A 14,591-nucleotide genomic window follows, 5' to 3' on the forward strand; every position below is an offset into this window, starting at 1 on the left:
ATTAAAATAAAATATTTTATTTTTCTTTTCCCATTCTCATCGCCTTTCTATCCTTCTAATCGAACTTGAAATTGGATTCAAAAGAAAGCTATTGTGAAAATAAAAGAAATACCTCTTTCAGAATACCCTTTAATTTAAAAAGTAGAAGTGGAATAGAATACCCAGTTGAAGGGTAATGATCATACGTCTGTAATGCATTGTATGTCCCAGAATAGGTCCCATTCTTCTACCCTTTCCGGGTAGTCGATGGCTATTCACAGCTACTACCTTAACACCAAAGAAGAGTTCGACCCAATGCTTTATTTCTGTCTTAGTGAATCCCGATTCGACATTAAAAGTATATTGATTCTTTCCCAATAAACGAAGACTCTTTTCTGTAAATACTGCGTATTTGATTCCATATCGTACGATAATACTATATTTTGATTTATATTTGTTTATTGTATTATACCTTTCTATATTCTAGATATATAGAATAGAAGAATCTCGATTTGTCAAGTCTCATGATCGTATCAAGATCTATTTCAATTCGGCTCAGTCTTTTTTTTTTTAGAAAAGATTGAGCCGAATTGAATTGCAATCAATTAGAGGAATAAAGAAGAATTACTGCATTTCTTAACTTATTTTTTCTCTTTCTATTTTGCTTTTTTTTTTATTTTATATGGTATCCATCGCTTTGAAAACCATCAAATTTGATCTCCTTCCATATTTCACAAGCTGCGGCTAAGTTCAGCACTCCATTTGCAAGCTGCTTTGATAATTTCATTACCTTCACGAGCAAGATCGCGCCCTTCGTTACGAGCTTGTACACAGGCTTCTAAAGCCACACGATTAGCTGCTGCACCAGGTGCATTTCCCCAAGGATGTCCTAAAGTTCCTCCACCAAATTGTAATACGGAATCATCTCCAAAGATTTCGGTCAGAGCTGGCATATGCCAAACATGAATACCCCAGAAGCCACCGGTATAACACCTGGCATGGATACCCAGTCCTGAGTGAAAAAGATACCGCGAGAACGATCTTTTTCAATAAAATCATCGCGCAATAAATCAACAAAACCTAAAGTTATTTCGCGTTCCCCTTCTAACTTACCTACTACTGTACCGGAGTGGATATGATCTCCCCCCGACATACGCAATGCTTTAGCTAATACACGGAAATGCATACCATGATTTTTCTGTCTATCAATAACTGCATGCATTGCTCGGTGAATGTGAAGAAGTAGGCCGTTGTCGCGGCAATAATGAGACAAAGTAGTATTTGCGGTGAATCCTCCTGTTAAGTAGTCATGCATTACAATAGGAACCCCTAATTCCCTTGCAAATACAGCTCTCTAATCATTTCTTCGCATGTACCTGCAGTCGCATTCAAGTAATGCCCCTTGATTTCACCAGTTTCGGCTTGTGCTTTATAAATTGCTTCGGCACAAAGACAAAACGGTCTCTCCAGCGCATAAATGGTTGTGAGTTTACGTTTTCATCATCTTTGGTAAAATCAAGTCCACCGCGTAGACACTCATAACACGCTCTACCGTAATTTTTTGCGGATAATCCCAATTTTGGTTTAATAGTACATCCCAATAAAGGACGACCGTACTTGTTCAACTTATCCCTTTCAACTTGGATACCGTGAGGCGGACCTTGAAAGTTTTTGAATAAGCAGGGGGAATTCGTAGATCCTCCAAACGTAGAGCGCGTAAGGCTTTGAAACCAAATACGTTACCCACAATGGAAGTAAACATGTTAGTAACAGAACCCTCTTCAAATAGGTCTAATGGATAAGCTACATAACAGATATATTGATCTGGGTCCCCAGGAACGGGCTCGATGTGATAGCATCGTCCTTTGTAACGATCAAGACTGGTAAGTCCATCAGTCCAAACAGTTGTCCATGTACCAGTAGAAGATTCCGCAGCTACTGCAGCTCCTGCCTTCTTCAGGCGGAACCCCGAGCTGAGGAGTTACTCGGAATGCTGCCAAGATATCAGTATCCTTGGTTTCGTACTCCGGGGTGTAGTAAGTCAATTTATAATCCTTAACACCAGCTTTAAATCCAACACTTGCTTTAGTTTCTGTTTGTGGTGACATAAGTCCCTCCCTACAACTCATGAATTAAGAATTCTCACAACGACAGGGTCTAACTCGATATGGATTAGGCGTAAATGAAACCTTTGCAAAAATCTAAAAAAAAAGATATTTAATTAATATCAACTCATTAAATAAAAAAAGGAGTATGCTTAAGTTAATGAATATGTTTCATTCATATATAATGTGTACACCCTGTGTACGTTCTATCCTATAGGAATTTTACTATAGGAATTCGATAGGAAGGAATTCGATAGGAATTGAGTTGTTGTATGGTAAGTTAACACGGTTCGTTATTAAACCGTGGATTTGATTCACCAAATCCATCATTATTGTATACTCTTTGATAGATATAGCGCAACCCAAACCCTAATCTTTATTTTACAATTTTTAAAGTTCTTCCCCTTTGATATTTTGAATCTAAATACCTAAATACTAAGAAAATTCTCTGTTGACAGCAATCTATGCTTCACAGTAGTATATATTTTGTATATCGAAGTCCTAGATAGGAAAGTAGAGTAGGCACAGATCCTTCACAAAAGGCGAAATTTATATGAAAAAAATGGATGAACTTTCCAACGGATTCATTCCATAAGTAAACGATTGAATGGGATTCGCTTGGGCAACGAAATCAAGTGCGAGTCCCCTTTTCTTTTTTATTGAATTAACTAATTCATTTCCTTTTGACTTTTGGATTTTTGGATATTTTTTTTGATTTGGCATTATTCAACAAGAAAAAAAATTTCGACAAATTCCTTTTTTTTTGAAAATTATGTGATAATTATGAGAACCAATCCTACTACTTCGCGTCCCGGGATTTCCACAATTGAAGAAAAAAGCGTAGGGCGTATTGATCAAATTATTGGACCCGTGCTGGATATCACTTTTCCCCCGGGCAAGTTGCCTTATATTTATAATGCTTTGATAGTCAAGAGTCGAGACACTGCCGATAAGCAAATTAATGTGACTTGTGAGGTACAACAATTATTAGGAAATAATCGAGTTAGAGCTGTGGCTATGAGTGCTACAGAGGGGTTGATGAGAGGAATGGAAGTGATTGACACGGGAACTCCTCTCAGTGTTCCAGTCGGTGGAGCTACTCTCGGACGAATTTTTAACGTTCTTGGGGAGCCTATTGACAATTTGGGTCCTGTGGATACTAGTGCAACATTTCCTATTCATAGATCTGCGCCTGCCTTTATCGAGTTAGATACGAAATTATCTATCTTTGAAACAGGTATTAAGGTGGTCGATCTTTTAGCTCCCTATCGACGTGGAGGAAAAATCGGACTGTTTGGGGGGGCAGGAGTAGGTAAAACAGTACTCATCATGGAATTAATCAATAACATTGCTAAAGCTCATGGAGGCGTATCCGTATTTGGCGGAGTAGGGGAACGGACTCGTGAAGGAAATGATCTTTATATGGAAATGAAGGAATCCGGAGTAATTAATGAAAAAAATATTGAGGAATCAAAGGTAGCTCTAGTCTATGGCCAAATGAATGAACCGCCGGGAGCTCGTATGAGAGTTGGTTTAACTGCCCTAACTATGCAGAATATTTCCGAGATGTTAATAAGCAAGACGTGCTTTTATTCATCGATAATATCTTTCGTTTTGTTCAAGCAGGATCGGAAGTATCCGCCTTATTAGGCAGAATGCCCTCCGCAGTGGGTTATCAACCTTACCCTTAGTACAGAAATGGGTTCTTTGCAAGAAAGAATTACTTCTACCAAAAAGGGATCTATAACTTCGATCCAAGCAGTTTATGTACTGCAGACGATTTGACCGACCCTGCTCCTGCCACAACATTTGCACATTTGGACGCTACTACCGTACTTTCCAGAGGATTAGCTTCCAAGGGTATTTATCCCGCAGTGGATCCTTTAGATTCAACCTCAACTATGTTACAGCCTCGGATTGTTGGCAACGAACATTATGAAACTGCGCAAAGAGTTAAGGAAACTTTACAACGTTACAAAGAACTTCAGGACATTATCGCAATTCTTGGATTGGATGAATTATCGGAGGAGGATCGTTTAACTGTAGCAAGAGCACGAAAAATCGAGCGGTTCTTATCACAACCGTTCTTTGTGGCAGAAGTTTTTACCGGTTCTCCAGGAAAGTATGTTGGTCTTGCAGAAAACAATTAAGGGGATTTCAACTAATCCTTTCCGGAGAATTAGACGGCCTACCCGAACAGGCTTTTATTTAGTGGGGAACATCGATGAAGCTAGCACGAAAGCTATAAACTTAGAAGAGGAGAGCAAATTGAAGAAATGAAATTAAATCTTTATGTACTGACTCCTAAACGAATTATTTGGATTGTGAAGTGAAAGAAATCATTTTATCTACTAATAGTGGCCAAATTGGTGTATTACCAAACCACGCCCCCATTAACACAGCTGTAGATATGGGTCCTTTGAGAATACGCCTCCTGAACGACCAATGGTTAACGGCGGTTCTGTGGAGTGGTTTTGCAAGAATAGTTAATAATGAGATCATCATTTTAGGAAATGATGCAGAACTGGGTAGTGACATTGATCCAGAAGAAGCTCAACAGGCACTTGAAATAGCCGAAGCTAACTTGAGTAAAGCTGAAGGTACGAAAGAATTGGTTGAAGCGAAGCTAGCTCTCAGACGAGCTAGGATACGAGTCGAGGCTGTCAATTGGATTCCCCCATCCAATTGAAGACAATCCAAAGATTTCGTTGATACAAAGAAAAAGGAAAGAAGGTAGAAAAAGTTATTAGATAGCGAAGCGAAGTAAGTCCAATGCTATCTAGTAATTTTTCTACCTACCTACCTACTATTGGATTTGAACCAATGACTCCCGCCGTATGAAAGCAATACTCTAACCACTGAGTTAAGTAGGCAATTTATCACCACAAAAGAAGCCCCATTACTTCGATCGATTATAGATTGAATCCTTTTTATAAGCAATACCGCTCCGTTATTGGTATGTTTATGTTATATAGTAAACGGATCAAAGGGATATCCTCTGGCATTAGAGAATATTCATCTTGACAAGAAATTATCTATATGTTAAGATATCTCTGACAAGGGCTATAGCTCAGTTCGGTAGAGCAACTCGTTTACACGTGCGCCAATGCTTTTCAAGGGAACTTTTTATGCAATGAACATAATTGACCTTGTTGCAAAATCAATGTCTTACTTCATGGATTCGAAAGAATAGAAGAACAGTAGCCTGACAATGACAAACAGCTGGTTCAGTCCGATTCAGGTGCCAATTAAGGTGCTTACTCAAATAGAACTCCTATTGATTTGCTAGTTGATAAGGTAAATATCCAGCCCACTCAATGCTAGGCGTAATGAGGATAAGGGCCTCCAAAAACTTCTTTTCGTTCTATGAACTTTAAGGTGTATGAAGTCTCATAGTAAACTCTTGCAGCGGAACGATAGAGACTCCATTTCACTTAGGTTGATTTAATTTAGGCCGGAGGCAGACCTAAGTCAAGGTAATCCTCCTTTGAAACACTTTGGTATTGTTCCTAGATAGATCATAAGACAAATAATCAATCAGAGCACAGGGAGCCATCTATTATCTTTCCCTAAAGAAAAACTATGGCGAATTAACTGATCTTTTACATTAGTTGATGAAAGAGCCCAATGCAGAAAAATGCATGTTGGGTCTTTGAAACAGTTCGAATCATTTCGATAATAATCTGTTTGATCTGTTTTACCGAGAAGGTCTACGGTTCGAATCCGTATAGCCCTAATATATACGTCTTTTTTCCATTTTAGGATGGATATCTTATGTTTCCTTTAGTATAGTTTTCTTTTCCTTATTTAGTACTTGTTTATAGACTCGACGGTCGATTGCGCCATAGAATAGAGATAAAAGCATTACCATAGGCCTCATTCATCGAAACGCAAATCAGAGAGACAGGAAAAGAAAAAAGAATTTTGATCAAATCAATAGAAGGAAGGATCCCTTACCTGATTTGAATTTCATCCTCCTTTAAATAGGATATGCTCTAAGTCTTCCCATACTTTCCTATAATGACTGCAACGATTTTCTCCATTTTGCGAATTCCTATTTTATTTGAAGTATATTACTATCATATACATTATCTAAATCGATCCACTTTAAATAAAATAGAAAAATCGAAAGAAAAAAAAAAAGAAAGAGTAAATAATAAAACAGGATATTCTGTTTCATAATTCTGAAATAGAGTTCTTTTTTTTTAGTATTACTCCTCATTAGGATGTATATATTAATCATCCTATTTTAATATATATTAATCATCCTATTTTAATTAGGTTCTAATCCAATTAGTAGTAAGTATTTTCTTTTTATTTAATAGTCTCTGACTATCATTAAATAAAGGGTAGAGCAATTCTTTTTTCTAGAGATTCTAGAGAAAGTGAGACAAAGTGAAGCGAAAGAGTTTTCTTTGTATAAGAATTAGGTCTATATCATATCTAAATAGAAGGGAAATCAAAAAGAAGGGAAGTGGGGATTACATTGGATGAATCCTTAAGGAAGACATATCACAAAAGAAATAAAGGCTAAAGTAAGCGCTCCTTGCCTTTGGTTTTGAGCAAAACAGATTCTTGTTTCACCGAGGAAAAGAGAGAAGTTCTGGATAAATTGACAATGTCAACTTGAATTGACTAATTCAGTTCCGCCTATTCCACATTAATGGGAGTACATTATGTTTCTGCTTCACGAATATGATATTTTTTGGACATTTCTAATAATAGCAAGCCTTATTCCTATTTTGGTATTTTGGATTTCAGGACTTTTAGCCCCGGTTAGTGAAGGACCAGAGAAGCTTTCTAGTTATGAATCGGGTATAGAACCCATGGGGGGGCTTGGTTACAATTCCGAATACGCTATTACATGTTTGCGCTAGTTTTTGTTGTTTTTGATGTGGAAACAGTCTTTCTCTACCCTTGGGCAATGAGTTTTCGACGTATTGGGTGTATCCGTTTTTATCGAAGCTTTCATTTTTGTGCTTATCCTAGTTGTTGGTTTAGTTTATGCATGGCGAAAAGGAGCCTTGGAATGGTCTTAACTGAATATTCAGAAAAAAAAAAAAAGAAGGAAAAGATTCCATTGAGACAATTATGAGTTTGATTGAGTTTCCGTTACTCGACCAAACAAGTTCCAATTCCGTTATTTCAACTACACCAAACGATCTTTCAAATTGGTCAAGACTCTCAAGTTTATGGCCCCTTCTATATGGTACCAGTTGTTGTTTCATTGAATTTGCTTCATTAATAGGCTCACGATTCGACTTTGATCGTTATGGATTGGTACCAAGATCAAGTCCTAGACAAGCGGACCTAATTTAACAGCTGGTACGGTAACAATGAAAATGGCTCCATCTTTAGTGCGATTATATGAGCAAATGCCTGAACCGAAATACGTCATTGCTATGGGAGCCTGTACTATTACAGGGGCATGTTCAGTACAGATTCCTATAGTACTGTTCGAGGAGTTGATAAGTTAATTCCTGTGGACGTCTACCTGCCGGGTTGCCCGCCTAAACCAGAGGCTGTTATAGATGCCCTAACAAAACTTCGTAAGAAGATAGCGCGAGAAATAATTGAGGATCGAACTCTATGTCAAAGTCAAAAGAAAAATAGATCTTTTACTACCCGTCACAAACTTTATGTTCGGCGCAGTACTCACACTGGAACTTACGAACAAGAATTGCTCTATCAATCACCATCTACTTTAGATATATCTTCTGAAACTTTTTTCAAATCCAAAAGTTCAGTATCTTCCTACAAATTAGTGAATTAGGAGGGGTTCTTTTGTGCAGAAAAAGAAAGAAAAGAGCAGTACAATCTTTCAAACTTGCATTTGAAATGTGAAATATTTATACAAAGGGGGAGAGATCAAGACAATGCAGCAGGGTTGGTTATCTAATTGGCTAGTTAAACATGACGTGGTTCATAGGTCTTTGGGCTTCGATCATCGAGGAGTAGAGACTTTACAAATAAAAGCGGGGGATTGGGATTCATTGCTGTCATTTTATATGTATATGGTTACAATTATTTACGTTCCCAATGTGCTTATGACGTAGCACCCGGTGGATCTTTAGCTAGCGTGTATCATCTTACGAGAATACAGTATGGTATAGATAACCCAGAAGAGGTATGCATAAAAGTCTTTGCCCAAAAGGATAATCCTAGAATCCCGTCTGTTTTCTGGGTTTGGAGAAGTGCCGATTTTCAAGAACGCGAATCTTATGATATGGTGGGAATTTCTTATGATAATCATCCACGTCTTAAACGTATCTTAATGCCTGAAAGTTGGATAGGCTGGCCCTTACGTAAGGACTATATAACCCCCAATTTCTATGAAATACAAGATGCTCATTGAGTGATAATAAATTCATGTTCACTTATACAACACAATTCCAGATTTTATTCAAGTCAAGGAATATTTTGACGTTCTGTTCCTAGACGAAACGAAATACTTAGAATATAATATTCTAATTAATTCCTATTATACAAAAAGGTCCAGATAGACTGAACAAAAAGGGCTTCATTTCTATTTTCCAATTTGGAAAATCACATATTTGTTTCCTTCGTATGAACAGAAAAATACAATGACTCAAAGAAGTTCCTACCACGAACTTTGTACCGCGCATATTACTTAGAACAACTGGGAAAGTAGGATAAGCAAGAATAAAAAAAAATATTCTTCGGAATAGCGGTATACAAAATTAATAAGAAATGCAAAATGAAGAAAAGGGCACCTAATCTCACCTCTTTCTATACCATAAAGAACCAGAGATTTTAAACCCTTTTTTTAAAAGAAAAGAAGTGTTTAGAGATTTATCTACTTACTCTAGAGATTTATCTACTTACTCTAGACTAAAGACTAAGTAGATTTTTAATAAAATATTTACCCCAATCCATCTCAAAATATTTGTATCAATATCTATTCAGTAGATCCTTTTTTTCTGTGCCAGGAACCAGATTTGAACTGGTGACACGAGGATTTTCAGTCCTCTGCTCTACCAACTGAGCTATCCTGACCCTTTCTTGTGCATCATCTTAGTAAAGTATTTGCATCTATGTCAATTAAAGGGACTAAAAAATCAATAAAGTATTCCATTCAAAATTAGGAAATGGGGAGGGGTAGTCCTATGCATTGTGGATGGCTTACTTAATAATACTTAAAAAAAACGAATTAATAATCGAGATTCCTTGCCGATACTCTACTCTAATAAATAAAAAAGAAATAAAAAGAAATCATCTATTTAATGAATAGCATAAGATTCATTGAGTTCTTGTCGCACTCCTTTGTGAAAGAGTAGAATGAGAAAGCTAGTGAATCTTAAACCCATTGATAAAAGAAAAAAAGGATAACAACTATGGTTAGGGAATAAAAGAGGGTTTGGGGATAGAGGGACTTGAACCCTCACGACTTATAAAGTCGACGGATTTTCCTTTTACTAGAAATTTCATTGTTGTCAGTATTGACATGTAGAATGGGACTCTCTCTTTATCCTCGTCCGATTAATCCACTTTTAAAAATTAAAAGATCTCGAAAACAATGAATTGAAGGATTTGATTACTCAATATTTGATTGGAATAGGATTCACAATAATTCTAAAAAAAAATTATGAATTTTCTATTTCATAATCATTCCTAATTTCATTCTAAAATAAAATAAAGAACCTATATTATAATATGGGTTCTGTGATTAATCGTTATTACTTCGATTCGTTAGAACAGCTTCCATTGAGTCTCTGCACCTATCCTTTTCCTTTGGGTTCTAGTTTGAGAACCACTTGTTTTCAAAAAAGGGATTTGGCTCAGGATTGCCCATTTTTCATTCCAGGGTTTCTCTGAATTTGGAAGTTACCACTTAGCAGGTTTCCATACCAAGGCTCAATACAATCAAGTCCGTAGCGTCTACCGATTTCGCCATATCCCCATTTTACTTTTCTTTGAAACCAGGATTCCTTGTATAATTTAATCCATCTCTTAGTTTTTTTTGAATCATTGAATTCATTATTCGACGTAGTCTAGCAACTCATCTCTATTTGAGACACCCCGCTCGCTTATTGCAATTCAGAATTGCATTGATTTTATCGTTGATATATTTGCAATTCAATCGGAATGAATATATCCAAAAGTTTTTCTCTCTCCCGCCTCCCTCCTTCCTTTTTTAGAGTATTCCAAATCATACTATAACGCTTGATATTCATTCTTTTTTTCTAAACTGAATTAGAAATTTCATTTGCTATGATTCTATCTTCTCCTTAGTGAACTATTTATCCTTAAATTATTAACAAATAAAAAAACAAAATATCTCAAAAATGTATATAATGATCAAATGAAAATGCCAATCTCTTGGCATTTTCTCTTTATTATATTATTCATATATATTCTTCTTTTTCTTCTTTTCTATGTATTAGATTATTCCTCCGAGCCATATCAAATTGAAAATATCTGAAATCAAATTCAATATAGAATTTGGAATAGATTCTATTAAAAAAATCCATTTGCGAATTAGAGAAATAAAAAGAAAGTTCAATAAATTCTATAATCCTATTTAAGAATATCATTTAGTTAAGCATATCAAGCTAACTTTATCTTTATGAAATTCTAGTATTTTTTTTTTTCTATCTAAGTGGAACTTCCAATTTAGAACTAGTTAATAACTAAGATTAATAATTAAGATCTGACATTTTACAGATTCCCTATATATATTTTTATTTGTTACACTATTTCTGTTATGTAAGCCCACTTAGCTCAGAGGTTAGAGCATCGCATTTGTAATGCGAGGGTCATCGGTTCAAATCCGATAGTCGGCTTTTTTTCTATCGATGTTCTATGAACAAGAATTTCTCTTTTTTCTCCGAATAAAATGGGGAATCCAGGGTCTATTATGTCGTTTTACCTTACAATTTTGCTAGATACAAAGCATAAAAATAAATAATATATATACAAAAAATCCAGATGTTGATGAATTCCATTTTTTGTGTTACTCCATTTTTGTGTTACTTTAGTAGATTTTACTCTGTTTATCCTTTAGTTTAATTCTGTTTGAATTTCGCTGTATTCTGTAATGTAAATAGAACGAAATTTATTGTGTAAAATGAAATTTCAATAAAATAAAAAAGGAGTCTTCATGTCCCGTTATCGAGGGCCTCGTTTAAAAAAAATACGCCGTCTGGGAGCTTTACCAGGACTCACTAGAAAAACGCCTAAATCCGGAAGTAATCAGAAAAAGAAATTCCATTCTGGGAAAAAAGAGCAATATCGTATTCGTCTTCAAGAAAAACAGAAATTGCGTTTTCATTATGGTCTGACAGAACGACAATTACTTAGATATGTACATATCGCTGGAAAAGCAAAAAGATCCACAGGTCAGGTTTTACTACAATTACTTGAAATGCGTTTGGATAATATCCTTTTTCGATTGGGTATGGCTTCAACCATTCCTGGGCCCGACAATTAGTTAACCATAGACATATTTTAGTTAATGGTCGTATAGTTGATATACCAAGCTTTCGTTGCAAACCCCGAGATATTATTACTACGAAGGATAACCAACGATCAAAACGTTTGGTTCAAAATTATATTGCTTCATCCGATCCGGGCAAATTACCAAAGCATTTGACGGTTGACACATTGCAATATAAAGGACTAGTAAAAAAAATTCTAGATAGGAAGTGGGTCGGTCTCAAAATAAATGAGTTGTTAGTTGTAGAATATTATTCTCGCCAGACTTGACTTAACGAAAAAGGAAAGGTTCATAGAATTTTTTTCCCCTTCCCCTTTCCCCGAACTAATCGACCTAAGGCTCTTAATTCGTATTTTCCCGTTCACCTAGCAGAAATAGATTAACCCTAGGATACTTTTTTCTTTTTTGTTATTTCCTCGATGTGTATTTTACATACCACAGTAATTTGCTATAGAGAATTTCTATTAATTAAAGGTATTATTGTTGGAATAAATTGTTATTTAATTTGATACATTGTGATCGCTAACATTGATGAATTAAGAGAAACGGAAAGAGAGGGATTCGAACCCTCGGTAAACAAAAGTCTACATAGCAGTTCCAATGCTACGCCTTGAACCGCTCGGCCATCTCTCCTACATAATCTTATTATGGAAAATAAACTGAGTGAATAGCGAGTTTTCGTATTCCTGCAGTACAGGTACAGCCACAACGGCTCGGGAATTCCATGGCTCTATTGGATTGGATGGAAAAATTCCTTTTCATCTAAGTGGAAGGATCCTGTATTTTTTTACTAGGAATTCTGCTCCCTCGAAAAGTTTTTCTTTGGGGAAAACCAAAATAAAAAGAGAATGGAAGAATTCTTCTTATTCCATAAGAAAATAAAGGAACCCTAGAATTCCATTTGCATAAGGTACATTACGCCATACAATCTAAATATAAAAGGGGTATGGGGCAATTAATGACTTTGAAAACGCGAAATAGCTGATGAGGGAAGTTGTTGTTGAGAAATAGGAAAGTGGAATGAAATCCAGTCTTAGTCAAATATTTCATATCTCTTCTCTTCTTGTCCAAACAGAAGGAAAAGGAGACAATTTGAGCTGAGCGGAAAATCCATATCTCTCTTATCCATTTAGAGCATATGGATCGATTTATAAGAATCGAATGTTTTGTTTTTATGTTATTTTGTGATAGAATGAAAGAATTCTATATAGAATGGGTTGGGAATTATGCCTAGATCCCGTATAAATGGAAATTTCATTGATAAGACCTCCTCGATTGTAGCCAATATTTTATTGCAAATAATTCCGACAACCTCCGGGGAAAAAGGGCATTTACTTATTATAGAGATGGTGCGCGATTTGACTCTTTTTTTTTTAGCCCTACCTATATCTCATTCTTACGAGAAAGAGAGAGGGTTCGCATAGAGAGAACAAAATTAGTAAAGGAAACCCGCGCTTGGGGAAGGTGAGGTGAACTAACAATTCCTTCTGTCGTGTATCCTCGATTGATGTGGCCTCAGATGCTTCAATTGTAGATTTGAGTATTGAGCGAAAGGTTACACCTACAGGATAGGTTCTGTATTACAGGGCAATCCGACTCTACTAGTACCAATAGGCAGCATAGGGGAGAAAAGCACTACACCACGAAATAGGAATCAACAAGAGAAAAACTTTGTTAGAAATTAGCCCTTTCCTGATTGGTATCAGGGTTGGGAAGAATGGTTGGGATAACAAACAACCATCAGGTTTGTACTTTGGATACCCTTATAACCATCAAAGGTCGTTGAAGTGGCTAATTCCTCTAAATAGGAGGCGTTGAGAACAAAGAAATTCTTGGAGCTATCGTTTTCCTCTAGCATTAATATAATTCATTGGTGTTAAGAAAAACCTCTTGGGGGAAGGTTGGCTAGAGATTTCTTGGAAAAATACCAGCCCCCTTCGGTCCATAATGAGATGGGACTAATTCGATTTTTATTCTATAGATTTTTCGCTTAGTACTATGTATAGAAGGGAGAAGCCGTATGAGATGAAACCTCATGTACGGTTTTGGAACGGAGATTTTTTGAATAGAATGAACGACCGTAACGGATGTTGGCTCAATCCGAAGGAATTATGCGGAAGCTTTGCAGAATTATTATGAAGCTACGCGACTAGAAATGATCCCTATGATCGAAGTTATATACTATATAACATAGGCCTTATACACACAAGCAATGGAGAGCATACAAAGGCTTTGGAATATTATTTCCGGGCGCTAGAACGAAACCCCTTCTTACCGCAAGCTTTTAATAATATGGCCGTGATCTGTCATTACGTGCGACTATCTCCACTATAGAAAGAAGAAAAAAAGAAAGGAGGAAATTTTCTAGTGAATACTAGAAAAGAGGGCTTTCTACATAGGGATCGTCAAAACAACGATTTTACCCTATCAGCTGTAGGAAGGAAGGACACTTCACGAGAATCAAAATAGGAAGAAAGTAGAGCCTATACTACTATTCTATGGATAAAGCTGAAATTGATAGAGAAAACACCGTAAAGATCAATTAGTGAGCGACTGGGTCGATACAACTAAAAAAACTGCTTCATTATACCACGATATGGGACAAAATTTAGGAATCCGCTTATGTAATAAAGCCGATCCACTAAGGGATTAAGCAGCGGTGTAGTATCAGATCCCAAAGATAGTAAGTTCTTTTTTCTTTCTTATGGAAAAAGGTCTTTTTCCAGGATTCTATAGAAATTTCATATATGAAAGAAACGAAACCGAGATAGTTACCTTTCAGAAAATTCGAACGAAGGATATAGGTCTATCTATGCTTCATTCTTCTGAAGGTGGGAGAAAAGATCAAACTGATTATTGATCAAAATTAGGGTTTGAAACTTAGGTAATTAACTTCTTCCTGCTTAACCCAAGAAGAAATTGGATTGATTTTTGAGAATCGAATTCAGTTAAGATAGGGGAAATTAAGATAGCAATTTCTGAGCCGTATGAGGTAGGAAACTCTCAAGTACGGTTCTAGGGAAAGGAACTGCCTATTCCAACCGAGGAGA

General features: G+C 36.2%; 3 non-coding genes and 2 pseudogenes across 4 annotated transcripts; 2 read left to right on the forward strand and 3 right to left on the reverse strand.

The window, feature by feature from the left end:
• Positions 1–540: 540 nt before the first annotated feature.
• LOC118473844 (ribulose bisphosphate carboxylase large chain-like) lies at positions 541–13,848 on the reverse strand (annotated as a pseudogene). Its single transcript, XR_004853686.1, has one exon. The product of XR_004853686.1 is annotated as a ribulose bisphosphate carboxylase large chain-like (transcript).
• On the forward strand, positions 2,837–4,385 carry LOC118473843 (ATP synthase subunit beta, chloroplastic-like; annotated as a pseudogene).
• Positions 9,029–9,101, reverse strand: TRNAF-GAA (transfer RNA phenylalanine (anticodon GAA)). Its single transcript has one exon. It is a non-coding gene; the product is annotated as a tRNA-Phe (tRNA).
• Positions 10,816–10,888, forward strand: TRNAT-UGU (transfer RNA threonine (anticodon UGU)). The gene has a single exon. It is a non-coding gene; the product is annotated as a tRNA-Thr (tRNA).
• Positions 12,088–12,174, reverse strand: TRNAS-GGA (transfer RNA serine (anticodon GGA)). Its single transcript has one exon. It is a non-coding gene; the product is annotated as a tRNA-Ser (tRNA).
• Positions 13,849–14,591: the final 743 nt, after the last annotated feature.

Source organism: Zea mays, unplaced genomic scaffold (genome assembly GCF_902167145.1).
Source record: "Zea mays cultivar B73 unplaced genomic scaffold, Zm-B73-REFERENCE-NAM-5.0 scaffold_146, whole genome shotgun sequence".
In the NCBI taxonomy this organism is placed as follows: Eukaryota; Viridiplantae; Streptophyta; class Magnoliopsida; order Poales; family Poaceae; genus Zea; species Zea mays.